Raw genomic sequence first — 14,294 nt, 5'->3', positions numbered from 1 at the left:
GAAGTATCTGGCTTTTCTTTTGTTGTATGATCATATGGACAAATATTAAACTGCTTCACTAGGATTTTCGCATCATATGTTATTGTAACAACATTGTTTATATCATACTAACCAGACTTTGTCACTGCTATAGAATTGTTTTATGATAGGGGTTCATGATAAAACTTCATTTTTCTCAGCATGACATGTTACTTTTTGACAATCAGAAATCTCCACTCACAGATGCACTTTTCTATTGCAGAGACCCTGACGAAATATGTTCATGAGAATTTAAAAATACCATTTTAAAACAGATCTGTGAAAGAATGAATACTGTAGACCTTTATTTTGAGAATTCTCTATTTTTGTTGAAAAATATTGCACTAATCACCTTCCTCATTTGTAAGAGAACAGTTCAAAGGTAAACACAAACACATACATCTATTGATTGTGCAGGTACTGTGCTTGGCACTAAGGATACGATAATGAATAAGCGATAGTTCCTAATCTGGATGGATTAAAAATCAAGTGAGAAAAATAAACCAATAGACAGGTAGACAAATAATTATAACATGATACCTTAGTACATTAATGAAGGTAATAATAGTGCTGCTGGGAGGGCAGAGGATAGAGCACTACCTCTGCTTAAAGATGAGGGAAAGGCTTCATGTAGAATGTGATATTTAAAGCACATATTAGAATGACTAGGAATTTTCCAGGCATGGAACCATAAATGCTTGGGAACGGTATACTTGGGAAATCATACATTTGGTATGGCTGGAACATAGAGTGCAAGCCTAAGATCAGCAAGAAATGAAACTGGAGAGCTGGAGAGATGAGGGGCTAAAATCCTTCATGTAATGCTTACTTGAGTTTTGACTTTGACCTATTGGTAATAAGGATCAAGTAGGGTCTCTTAAGCTAGATCACAGTAAGATCATATTTGTTTTTAGGATAATAACTCTGGAAGCAGCATGACAGTTAAGCATGAAATAGAGAGACAGATGACAGAGGAATTAGTTGGCAATAATTTAGAAAGGACATGCTGAAGACCTGAACTAAGTCAGTGGCAGAGGAAGTAGATTTTCCCAGAACTGAGAGAGCTCTTAAGATTTGGGACTTTCAGTTTTAAAATCAAGACTGTCCCAAGCAAATTATGTTGAGTTGGTCACCCTAGATTTAGGGGGAAAAATCCCACATGACTTCATGCATGATTAGATTTAGGGAGAGCAGTAAAGAAAAGAAAAGAGCCTCCAAGTGTTTCCTATTGTTCACAGACTTCAGTCTTAAGATGACTGGGTAGATGCACCATTCACTGAAATGCAAAATACAAGAGAGGAGCAGGGTCAGATGAAGAGATAATGACTTAGGTCTTTAGGGGGTCTGTGAAAAATATAAATGTACAAATATCCTGTAGACTATTAGAATCGCTGGTCTAGGTCTAGACAGACTTCTGTGAGTTGAAATTAGATTTGAAATTCACCAACAAGATGGAACCCTGAAAAACAGCACTATTTAAATTGTGGACAGAGTCAGAAATGTTTCAGGAGTTTGGAGAATAATAATCAGAGACAGTCAGGACAGTGATACCCTGGCAGTCAAAGGAAGAGTTCAAGGAAACAGTGAGTGTCAAATGCCAACAGAGACGTCAGGCAAGGTAAAGTCTTAAAATAGGCCTTTAGGTTTGATGATTAGGGGCTCACAGGTATATGCAATGAGAGAAATTTTAATAATATGGTTTAATAAAATGCTGAGCTTGGTTCCATATGTCCTTTAAATCACAGTGCAATGAGAGATTTCTTAAGAAAAAAGTAAGTTCAAGTTGTCACAAGGAATTCAGATGAAAATTTCCCTAGTTATTACCTGAGGAGCTCTGGGCATATTCTTTCTTGTTTCATGCACCATCTTCTACCTTTATCAATATCAATTTCACTTCAACTTTTTCTCTTACCTTGCCTCCTCCACTTCCAATCCTGCCCTTACTTCTTAGAAATTTCTGCTACTTTTTGACTGTAGGTAGCCATGAAAGAAGCTACAGCCTACTTCTTACCCTTTAAGGCTTTTTGTCCACCTGTTGTATATTATTGCTTTTCTTTTAGTGACTGTAATTAAGGGCAAAACTGATACACACTGCACTGAAAGTGATTGCACCACATTGCCATTTTTTCTTACAACCCTCTGAGCTATTCCCTCATAGCAATTATAGTAATTTGTAATTCTATGTGTTTACTTGTTTAATATATTTCCCCCACTGTATCATAGGTCCATGGAGCAGGAACTTTTCTTTCATCATTGTTTAACTACCACAACAGTGCTTGGCACATAATGGGCAACTAATTTATTGAATGAATGAAAAATATCATGTTACTCAGTTAACTTCACTTCGTTTTAAAAGATTAATCTATCTGTCCCAAGATTGCTATAACTCTGTAACCTTTAAGGATCACTATATAGTTTTCCTGCTTACTTTGTCTTCCAGTAAAAAGCTGATTTAGTACCATTTTAGTCCCCTTTTAGGGGTAACATGCTATTTATCTAAACACACCTTAAAGAATGATCCACAGTGAGTCATGTCCCTTGTGTGTGAGCAGAACCTGTGACTCACTTTTAACCAATAGAATATGGAAAAAATAATAGAGAGTACCAGTAGGGTAGTCATTCCCTTGAATAGGTTTTGTAATATAAGACTCCATGTTAGCAAAATGGAACTGGGGATTCTTCTGCTGACCTTGAAGAAAGCTGCAATGTTGTGAGGGTTTCTGTCAGAGGACCAAGTGGCAACAGTAGGTGGCCTCTAGGAACTGGCAGTGACCCCCTAGCTGACAGCCAACAAGGAATGATACGGAGCAGGGTTGGGAGGGGAATCACCTAAGTTCTACAGCTGCAAGAAACTGGATTCTGCTAACAACCATGTGAACTTGGAAGAGGACCCAAACTCCAGGTGATAATGCAACCTGCCTAACACCTTGATTGCAACTTTGAGCAACCCTGAGCGGAGCACCCAGATAAGCTATATCCAGACTCCTGACCCATGTAAACTGTGACATAATAAATGTAGATTGTTTTAGCTGCTAAGTCTGTGGTAATTTGTTAGGCAGCAACAGAGAACTAATACACAGATCAAAACTGATCATGAAGCCACTTGCATTCAAACCCAGCCAGTTTTACCACTATAATTTCAGTATTAGTCTTTCTTCTTTCATTATTGAGATTGCATTTTCTCTTCTTGGATTTCCATTTACATTGACCCACAGTGAGTTGAGTACAACTCTGTTTCCTTCTTTTTCTGATTTAACGTGTCCCTTGAAAATTCTCAGTTTCTTCCCAGTTCTATCTTCCAGAATCACTGGTCCACATAGATGGCACTATTTATCTAATATGTGTTAAGCACATTAGAAAAATCAGTTTTTATTCCATCATACATCCAGCATTTTTCTTTACCTTAAACAGTTAACATTAAAATGCCACATTTTCATTTCCTTCCTTTACCTCTCTGAGGTCACTCATCAGTTCACAGTGGGTTTTTTTCAGTTTTAATGAGAAATAATTAACATACATCACTGTATAAGATTAAGATGTACAACATAATGGTTTGATTTACATATATTGTGAAATGATTACCACAACAGGTTTAGTTAACATCCATCATCTCATATAGCCACAATTAAAATAAAGAATTTTTTTCTCCTTGTGATGAGTATTCTTAGGATCTACTCTCTTAATCCTTTCCTATATATATCACACAGCACTGTTAACTATAGTTATCATGTGGTACACTACACCCCTAGTACTTATTTATGTTATAACTGGATGTTTGTACCTTTTGACCACCTTCCTCTAATTCCCCCTCCCCCTCCTCTAGTAACAACAAATTTGATATTTTTTTCTGTGAGTTTGGTGGTTTTTTTGTTTGTTTATTTTGCATTCCACTTCAAGGACCATCCATGTTGTCGCACATAGTAGGATTTTCTCATTTTTATCTGCTGAATAATATTACACTGTATACACAACTTCCATTCCACAGAGCTTCTTCATCCATTCATCCATGGATAGACATTTAGGTTGTTTCCATGAGTTGGCTATTGTAAATACTGCTGCTATGAACATGAGGGTGCGGGTATCTTTTTGAATTAGTGTTTTCATTTCCTTTAGATATATTTCGAGAAGTGGAACTGCTGGACCATATAGGAGTTCTATTTTTGATTTTTTGAAAAACCTTGTAGTGTTTTCAATAGTGGCTTTACCAATTTACAATCCCACCAACAGTGCACCAGGGTTCCCTTTCATCCACATCCACACCAGCATTTGTTATTGCTTGTCTTTTTAAAGATGACCATTCTGACATGTGTGAGGTGATATCTCATTGTGGTTTTAATTTGCATTTCCCTAACAAATAGTGATATTGAGCATATTTTCATATATCCATTGGCCATTCATATATCTTCTTTGGAAAAATGTCTATTCAGGTCCTTTGCACATTTCTATTGGATTATTATTATTATTTTGCTATTGAATTGTATGAGTTCTTTATATATTGACTATTAATCTCTTATCAGATGTAAGGTTTGCAAATATTTTTTTCGATTCTGTAGGTTGGTCTTTTTACTTTCTTGATGGCTTCTTTTGCTGTACAGAAACTTTTTAGTTTGATGTGATGCCACTTGTTTATTTTTGATTGTGTTGCTTATCCTTTAGATGTGAATTTCCAAAAAATTATTACCAACATTCATATCAAGAAGCTTCGTTCCTATGCTTTTTTTCAGGCATTTCATAGTTTTAGGTCCTACCTTTAAGTCTTTAACCCACTTTGAGTTAGTTTTTGTGAGTAGGTAAGAGAGGGGTCAAATTTCATTCTATTACATATGAATATCCAATTTTCCCAGCACCATTTATTGAAAAGACTCTTTTCTCCATTGAGTATTTTTGGATCCCTTGTCAAATATTAGTTGACTATATGTATTTGTGGTTTTTCTGGGGAACTTGAGTCTGTCCCATTGGTCTATTTGTCTGTTTTTATACCAGTGCCATAGTGTTTTAATTACTATAGCTTTCTAGTATAGATTGAAATCAGTAAGTATGATGTCTCCTGCTTTGTTCTGCTTTATCAGAACAGGATATATTTGGCTATTCAGGGTCTTTTGTGGTTCCATATAAATTTTAGGAGTATTTTATGTATTTTTTTTAAAAATGCCATTGGAATTTTGATAGTGAATGCATTGAATTTATAAATGGGTTTTCGTAGTATGAAAATTTTAACAATATGAATTCTTCCAACCTATGAACATGGGATACCTTTCTATTTATTTGAGTTTTCTTCAGTTTCTTTCATCAATCTCTTGTAGTTTTTAGAGCTATTTCATGTCCTTGGTTAAATTTGTTCCTAAGTATTTTATTATTTTTGATGCTATTGTAAATGTGAACACTTTCCTTATTTCTCTTCAAGAAAATTTGTTGTTAGTATAAAAATGCTACTGATTTTTGTATGTTAATTTTGTATCCAGCAATTTTACTGAATTTGTTGATTAATTCTACCACTTTTTTTTGTTGTTGTTGAGTCTTTAGGTTTTTCTATATTTAAAATTATGTCATCTGCAAAAAGGCAATTTTAGTTCTTCCTTTCCAATTCTAATGCTTTTTATTTCCTTTCTTGCCTGATTGTTCTAGATAGGGCTTCCAGTACTATGCTGAATAGGAGTTGTAAAAGTGGGCACCCTTGTCTTGTTCCTAATCTTAGAGGAAAAGCTTTCAACCTTTCAATATTGAACATGATGTTAGGTGTGGGCTTGTTATATATGTCCTTTATTATGTTGAGATATATTCCTTCTATGCCAGACTTGTTAAGTGTTTTTATTATGAATGGATGTTGAATTTTGTCAAATATTTTTTCTGTATCTATTGAGATGATTTTATGATTCTTTCATTCTATTAACAGGATGTATCACATTGATTGATTTGTGTATGTTGAAACATCCTTGCATCCCAGGAATAAATCCCACTTGATCATGGTGAATGATCCTCTTGAAATGCTGTGGAATTCAATTGGCTAGTATTTTATTGAGAATTTTTACATCTATATACATCAGGGATATTGGCCTTTGTTTCCTTTTCTAGTAGTGTATTTTTCTGGATTTGGTATCAGGATAATGCTGGCATTAGAAAATGAGTTTGGGAGTGTTGCCATCTTTTCAATTTGAGGGGAAAGAGTTTGAGAAGAATTGGTGTTAACTCTTCTTTAAATATTTGATAACATTCACCAGTGAAGCCATCTGGTCCTGGACTTTTCTTTCTTGAGAGATTTTTAATTACTGGTTCAATATCCTTACTAGTAATTGATCCATTCCCCTTTTTCTATTTCTTCCTGATACTGTTTTAGTAGATTTTATGTTTCTAAGAATTTTTTCATTTCTTCTAGGATGTCCAGTTTATTAGCATATAGTTGTTCATAGTAGTATATCATGATCCTTTGTATTTCTGTGGTATCGGTTGTAATGTCTCCTTTTTCACTGATAGTTTTGTTTATTGGAGTCTTCTCTCTTTTTTCCTTGATTAGAGTAGCTAAAGGTTTGCCAATTTTGTTTTATGTTTTCAAAGAATCAACTCTTAGTTCGGTTAATCTTTTCTGTTGTTTTTTGTTCTCCATTTCATTTATTTCTGCAGTAGTCTTTATTATTTCTTTCTTTCTGCTAACTTTGGGCCCAGTTTGTTCTTCTTTAGTTTCTTAAGGCATAGAGTTAGATTGTTTATTTGGGATCTTCCTTGCTTCATAGTCATTTATTGCTATGAAGTCCCCTCTTTGAAATGCTTTTGCTGCATCCCATAATTTTTATGTGTTTATGAATTTTCAAGTTTTCTCTTGTTATTGATATCTATTTTCATGCCATTGTGGTCAGAGAAGGTATTTGATATGATTTCAGTCATCTTCAAGTTGCTAAGACTTGTTTTGTGACTTAATATATGGTCTATCTTAGAAAATGTGCCATGCACAGTTGGAGAGAATGCATATTCTGATGTTGTTTGATAAAATGTTCTGTATATGTTTACTAGGTCAATTAGACTACAGTGTTGTTCAAATCTCCTGATTCTTTATTGATTCTTTGTCTGGATGATCTACCAATTGTTGAGAATGGGATATTAAAATCCCCAACTGTTACTGTATTACTGTTTATTTTTCCTTTTAGTTCTGTTATTATTTGCTTTATATGTTTAGCTGCACCAGTGTTAGGTGCATAAATATTTACAGTTGTTAAATCTTCTTGATGGATTGACCACTTTATCATTAAATGATGGCCTTCTTTGTCTCTTTTTATCAATTTTAGTTTAAAGTGCATTTTTCCAATACAAGTGTAGCTACCAGTGCTTTTTTTTTTTTTTGGTTACCATCTACTTGGAATGTCTTTATCTATCCCTTTATTCTCAGTCTATTCTGTGTCTGAGGCGAAAGTGAGTTTCTTATAGGCAGCCAGTCATTGGATCTTGGGTTTTTTTTTTTAATCCATTCAGCCACTCTGGATCTTTTGATTGGAGAATTTAATCCATTTAATTTTAAGGTAATTATTGATGGATAAGGACTTACTATTTGTTATTTTTTTCTCATTGCTTTGTAGATCCATTGTTTCTTATTTCTTATCCTGCTCTCTTTTTTTGTGTATGTTTTGATGCATTTGGTATCAGTAACCTTTGACTTCTTTATCATATTTTTTGTGTAATTTTTGCATATTTTCCCCTTATGGTTTACCATGTGGCTTACACAAAATATATTAAAATTATAATGCCCTAATTTAAGCTGATAACAACTTCAATAAAATTCCTAAATTTTACACTTTTCCATCTCCTCCATTGTACATTTAAAGTTATTGCTGTTATAATTTTCATGGTTTTTATATTGTGTAACTAATAGCAAACTATTGTAGTTATGGTTACTTTTACTATTTTAATTTTTTAACATTTAAACTAGAGTTGTAAGTGAATTATGCACCACCATTACCATATTACAGAATCTAACTTTGAGTATATGTTTACCATTAACAGTGAGTTTTTTGCTATCTTTTTATGTTTTTTAATGATGTTAATGAATGTGCTTTTACTTCCACTCAAAGAACTGCCTTTAGGATTTCTTGTAAGGCAGGCCAAGTGGTAATAAACTCTCTCAGTTTTGTTTTTTTTTTTCAGGGAAGTCTTTAGCTCTCCTTCAATTCTGAAGGACAGCTTCACTGGGTATATAATTTTTGGTTGACAGTTTTTTTTTTCCTTTCAGTATTTTGAATGTCATCCCATTCTCTCCTGGCCTGAAAAATTTCTGTTGAGAAATATGCTGATAATTTCATTGGGGTTCCCTTATATTCAACTTCTCTTTACTCTTGTTGCTTCTAAAATTGTCTTTGACCTTTGGCAAGTTAAATAATGTGTCTCAGTGTAGCCCTATTTGGGTTTCACTTTTTGGGGGTCTTTTGGGCCTCATGGATCGGAATGTCTATTTCTCTCTCCAGATTCAGGAAGTTTTCAGGCATTATTGCTGTAAATATACTTTCTATCTCTTTCTCTTTGTTTTCTCCTTCTAGAAGTCACGTAATGCAAATATTGTTTTTTTTTCCCATCATGTCCCATAAGTCCCACAGGCTTTCTTCACTCTTTTTCATTTTTGTTTCTTTATTTCTCTGGATAATTTTAAATGCCCAGTCTTCCAGGTTGCTGATTCTTTCTTCTGCATAGTCGAGTTTGCTATTGAAATTCTATTGAATTCTACAGTTCAGTTATTATAATTTCAACTCTAAGATTTCCGAGGTTTTCTTTTTTTGATGATTTTTATTTCTTTGCTGAACTTCTCATTTTGTTCACTCATTGTTTTCCTAATTCAATTTAGTTGTCTGTCTGTGTGTTCTTGTATTTCACTGAACTTCCTTAAGAGAATTATCCTGAATCCTTTGACAGTTCATAGATCTCCATTTCATTAGGGTCAGTTGTTGGAGCTTTATTAGTTTCCTTTATTGGTGTCATATTTACTTGGTTTTTCATTATCCTTAATTCCTTACATTGGTATCTATGTGTTTGAGTAATTTGGGCTTCTCTTCCAGATTTTACAGGTTTGCTTTGGCAGAGACAGATCTTCACCAATTAGCTCAGTTTGGGTTTCTAGGCACATCTGCCGGTAATGTCCTTAGGCCAGTGGGCCATGCTGTTATGTTCTACTTTGGGAGGAGGCAACTGTTCAAACTCTGAGGATGGTGATGGGGAGGTGTGCCACTAGCTGAGAACAGTTGGATAAGACTGCTGGCTTGGTTCCCTACCCAAGTGAGGCTGTTAGATGGTGCTATAGTTGCTGGAATTCTTTGGTCAGGGTTACTAGATGGTTGGGACTGGATACTATACTCAGTAGTAGATGGGGCCATGAATTAGCTTCCCTTCCTGGCAGGGCAGTGAAGACCTGTATGGCTTGTTTGGGAACCCAAATGAGGCAACAGTGTGCAATGAATTCTCTGTTCAAGTGAGACCACTAGTTTTTCTCTGCAAATGGGGAAAAACATGGGTTGTGCTGTCTGTTCAAGTGCCACTCTAAGCAGGGCTGTTGGATGGGCTCTGCAGCTTCCAATATGCTCTGGTTAGGTCCCCTGGTCAGGCAAGCTAGAGGCTGTATTCAGCAATAAGTGAGGCTATGAATGTTTCCCTGCCTGGTTGCAGTGAGAGAAGCAGCTCTAAAGCCAGTAAAGCTCTTTGTTGTCTTAAGTCAAGCCAGTTTGTACCCCAAGTTCCATGGCCAAACAGGTCTATTGGTTTTGCTCTGAAAACTATCAGCTCTGCCTGCCTGCCTTTTGTCTCAAGTGCTGCTACAACTTCCGGGTGTTCTTGTTTAGCCTTTCTGGTCAGATGGGGTGGGGAGATACTCTCCACAGTGGGTAGAGCTATGTCTCAGTTCCTTTGCCTGGGCAGAATGGGAAGGGGCCACTCCAGGCCTCTCTCACTTTTTCCAAGTAGGTTTTCTGGTCTGGAGGAGTTCAGAACTACTCTCAGCCTTGGCTATGAATTAATCCCTCTGCCTGGACATAGCAGGGGAACCCTCTATGCCCAGTACTGGCTTTGCTCTGGGATCAATCAGCTCTATCTGTCCACCTCTTGGCTTGAGCATTGCTGGTTACACAGCTTCTAGGTGTTCTTGCCAGTTCTTCTGGTCAAATGAGCATAGAGCCTCAGTGGGTGGGGCTATGTTTCAGCTCACTTGCCTGAGTGGGACAGGGAAGGGTTGCTCCAGGCAACTCCCATTTTTTTCCCAGCAGATTTTCTGGTCTGGAGAGACTGGGAGCTACCCTCAGCCTTGGCTATGAATTAATCCTTCTTCCCGGGCTTAACAAGGGAACCCTCTAAGCCCAGTACTGGCTTTACTCTGGGGGCAATCAGCTCTACATGTCTCTCAGCTGGAGTGTTGCTGGGCTACACAGCTTCCAGGTGATCTCACCAGCCTCTCTGATCAGATAGGGTTGGGAGACACTTCCCAGTGGGTGGGTTTTGACTCAGCTCCTTGCCTCAGACTCCTTGGCCCAAACTCTAAGGCCAGCAAAACTCCCCATTTGAGGACATAATTCAGGCAGATCTGCATTCTAGTGAGTTGTGCCTGGTCAAAGTACATCCCTGACTTGGTTCTGCAGATGTGCAAAGCTGCTAGTTAGGATTACTACCTGGGCACTGCAAGTATGAATTTGTTTTGCCAAGATCCTGTGCTGTTTATTGCAAGCCCCTTCCCTTTTCTCCATAACAGTCAGATTCACAGTGGTTGAGCCCTTCAGATTCCTCTGCACACTCTGTGGGGCAAGACCAGAGTAGAGGCTCCTGCAAAGCAACCCATGAAGCTGAAGGGGCTGCTTGTCTCCCACTATGTTATCCTTTCCCATTGGAGGAATCACAGAGATTCAGAGGAGACCTCTCTGTGTGGTGCTATACTAAAATTTGAAGGGCAATGCAGTCAACGTGTAGCTGCTTCTCTTATCTTTCTAATGCAGTATGTCTTGGCCTCTGTGATGCAAGGAGTGCTTTAGTCTCACCCCCATGTTCTAGGATTCACTCAGTGGTGCCATGTTCTTGAATAGATGTTAGTTGTTCTTCTAGGGGGGAGTGAAATTAGGAATGACCTATGTTGCCATCTTTGTGACATCACTATCTCCACTGTGGGTTTTTTGGGGAAGGTTATTTTGTCAGTGGTCACTCAACTAAAAATGAACCCCTTAAAAAACAGCACCTCAGCATGTCAATCAACATCAGGTATTCATGTTTGATGAATTAGTTCCATTTTTCTGTAATTCATTGTATTTGTTAAGAACATTCAAGAAGATAACTTTTAGTGGATAATCCATTTCACTTTTTTTTCTGTGCTGTCTTAAACACTTACACAAAGAAACACATTTTGCATTTTATGTTGTTAATGTGTCTTGTAACTAGAGATCAGTGATTAGCTAGTATTCAGCATTAGCTTGAGCAATGTACTATTTAAGTACAACATATTATTTAAGTACACTAAAACACAAAATAGCAGTCACCTTGTTAGATTACAATAATTTAATAATTGTCATAAGAACAGTCTGACCTCTGAGTCAGTCTCATGGCATTTAACCGGTCTTCATTTAACTCAAACTTCCTTTCTAAAGATTGCAAATTTAAGTTACATATATAATATAGTATATTAATACATATAAAGTATTATATATACCATACCTTTGACTCCTACTTTCAAATCCCATTTTACAGAATGAAATAGTAGTGATAGTGAGTCTTATAAGCTAAACTTTCCATATCTTTATCTCAACTGATTCTGTCATATCATTTTACTCTAGCAAAGTCTTAGTATTCATTGTATTACCTTTATTTGAATTATGGTGGTGATAACCATATACAGAAATTAAAATGCATGATACATACAAAAAGTGGCTTCATGTGTATGGTCGAAGAATACTTGTCCCCATATTTACTTCAGGTCTAGTTGTTCCCAGAGAGCCATCCCAGTTATAAAATGGCTGGATGTAAGGATTGTCCTCTTTGGGCTCATGAGCCATAATGCTATTTTATAAATGAAAAAATAAACATGAAATATTTTAGGATATTTTAAAAATATCACACACATAGATTGTTATCACTATATTCTATAGGAAGCAAATAAATGAAATCATCCAGAAATCACATTAGAGCAATATAGCAGATATGTTAAAATAATAACATCTTCCTTAAAACAAAACCAAACAAAACCATTCTCCTTTTATTCCATTCCTCTTTCATTCCTCACTAAAACTAGAGTTATTTTAGGGAATATTTCCTATATTCTAAGAATGTCTAAGACATTACTATGATACTTAGATAAATGAAGGAAATACAATTTTTAAAATCTTGCAGATTAATTTTGGTCAGTGATTTTTCTTCAAAAATATGTTAAAGAGTTATCTTCTACTCTGGCATATATAAAATTATGTATATATTCATAGTTAGAAACATTGTTATCTCTGACTATGCCCCTCTCTCTCTGCAACTCCGTCTCCTATTGAAAAATAAATACATAAAACTGTCTACTAAAATTTTTCCCAAATAAGATCCTGCTTTGTTTCTTTTTCGGTATTTACAAGCTCCAATTTTCCTTTTAAGGGAATTACTTACTTGTAATTTCTTCCAAAAAACTGTTGTGGTTGAGATACAGGAATTCTGGGAAAGACACTCTGAGGGGATGAACTCCAGGGACTCTGCACGTAGATTTTTTTTTAAGGGAGAGAGGAAATTGTTTAGCCATGATTTTAAAGAAATTTGAAATACAATGGCCCACATTGATACTACATGCTAAATATCTAAATGTCAAGATATCTCCAGGCTTGTTCCTAAAAAGTAGCAATTAAACAAAAAATAATACTAAAAGGCAAATGTTTGCATATTATAGAGGTAACTTAGCAAGTCTTTCTCTATTTCTATTTGTCATCTATCTATATTTCTCTTTATCTAGCTATGATATAGAATGACTTACTAAAGGAGAAATGCAAATGGAAGATTCAATTCAGCTATTATTCTAAGCAGTAAGTGGACCTTTCAGCCAAAAGTATTAAACATAAATCCCCCTTACCATTATCATGGTATGAAAAACACCCCCAGAGAAAACAGAGTTGACAAAAAGTAACTTAGACACAGAACACTGAGGCTGAATATAAGGAACTACAGCATTAAACAGTTACAACATACTGCAGAGAGTTTTGGAGAAAAGCTAATACATACAAATCAACTGATGAAGACTTGGTTCTTAAAGACCACACTTGAGTAAGTGCATAAGCAAAGAGTAAATTATAGTAAAATGGGGTGGACTTTAAAGCAAGAAATTGGCATTCTAACACAGACATGAGGCATACAAGTGGATCCAGACCAGATTTACATGAAGCCTATTCTTATAGCCATACTGGTTATGAGTGGGTAGATAACATTGTGACATGGTTATTTTGATGGAGTCGTATTGAAATCATGGATATTTTTACACAGCTACTTTTATAGAGATATTTTGAAATAGGGAAATTTGATGCAGACTATAAGATAATCCATTGCACTTTCTGATTAAAAATAAGATTAAGTTATATGTGAAATATATACCATGACTCATTCCTAAGTTTCAGTTCATTTCCACAACCACCTCTGAGAGGGTGGGGAACCTTGGATTTGTAATGTCAGAGATGAGATAAAGGTTAGGTATCATCTGGGAAGACAACCTGATACAAACAGGAAGAATGAAACAGACCCAATATTTTTCCTCTGTTGTTTAAATATCTTTCTTTTGTCTTTGAGCTTTCCTTTTCTGCTTTGTTTTTGCAATCTTCTTTAAAATGAAAAAAAAAAACACGATAAAACAAAAAAAGAAAACCATGACTCTTGGAAGTGTGATTTCAGTAGCAAGAAGCTTGGCAAGAAAGCTTCACTTGTGTCTACAGCCACTCCTTCTTAACTTTGCTCCCTGATGTCATAGTAGACAGAATCACAGGTTCCTGACCATTCTGTACATCAGTTCTTAAAGGGGCTACCTGTACTTCCATGGTGGACTTAATTTCACTGGTCCAGGCCTTTTTCTTTAGCAGGCAAGAGAAAGTAGCATATCTAATGCAATTGAAAAGAGGTCTATCTAAAATTTGGATTTGAGGGACATAAATCAGATTTTCTAGCTTAAGCATTATGGATGCATTTGGGAGAAGGATCTCATAGGAGGCAGTAGATGAGTCTCAGCGTATAGAGGGATGCTGTATACTTCCCACTTGTCCACTCTGGGCCAATTTAAACTCATTATGCCAGATCTAGCCCTTGACAGATGTAGAAAAGTG

The 14,294-nt window shown here is 35.9% G+C and overlaps 1 long non-coding RNA gene across 1 annotated transcript; it reads right to left on the bottom strand.

The window, feature by feature from the left end:
• Positions 1-11,806: 11,806 nt before the first annotated feature.
• LOC116277393 (uncharacterized) lies at positions 11,807-13,895 on the bottom strand. The gene is made up of 3 exons (XR_012067418.1): positions 13,721-13,895; positions 12,607-12,689; positions 11,807-12,018 (listed from the first exon to the last, which is right to left on the bottom strand). It is a non-coding gene; the product is annotated as an uncharacterized lncRNA (long non-coding RNA).
• Positions 13,896-14,294: the final 399 nt, after the last annotated feature.

The sequence above is a fragment of the Vicugna pacos genome, chromosome X (assembly GCF_048564905.1).
Source record: "Vicugna pacos chromosome X, VicPac4, whole genome shotgun sequence".
Classification (NCBI taxonomy): Eukaryota; Metazoa; Chordata; class Mammalia; order Artiodactyla; family Camelidae; genus Vicugna; species Vicugna pacos.
The sequence above is the reverse complement of the archived record's forward strand: the minus strand, read 5'-3'. Positions and strand labels throughout refer to the sequence as shown.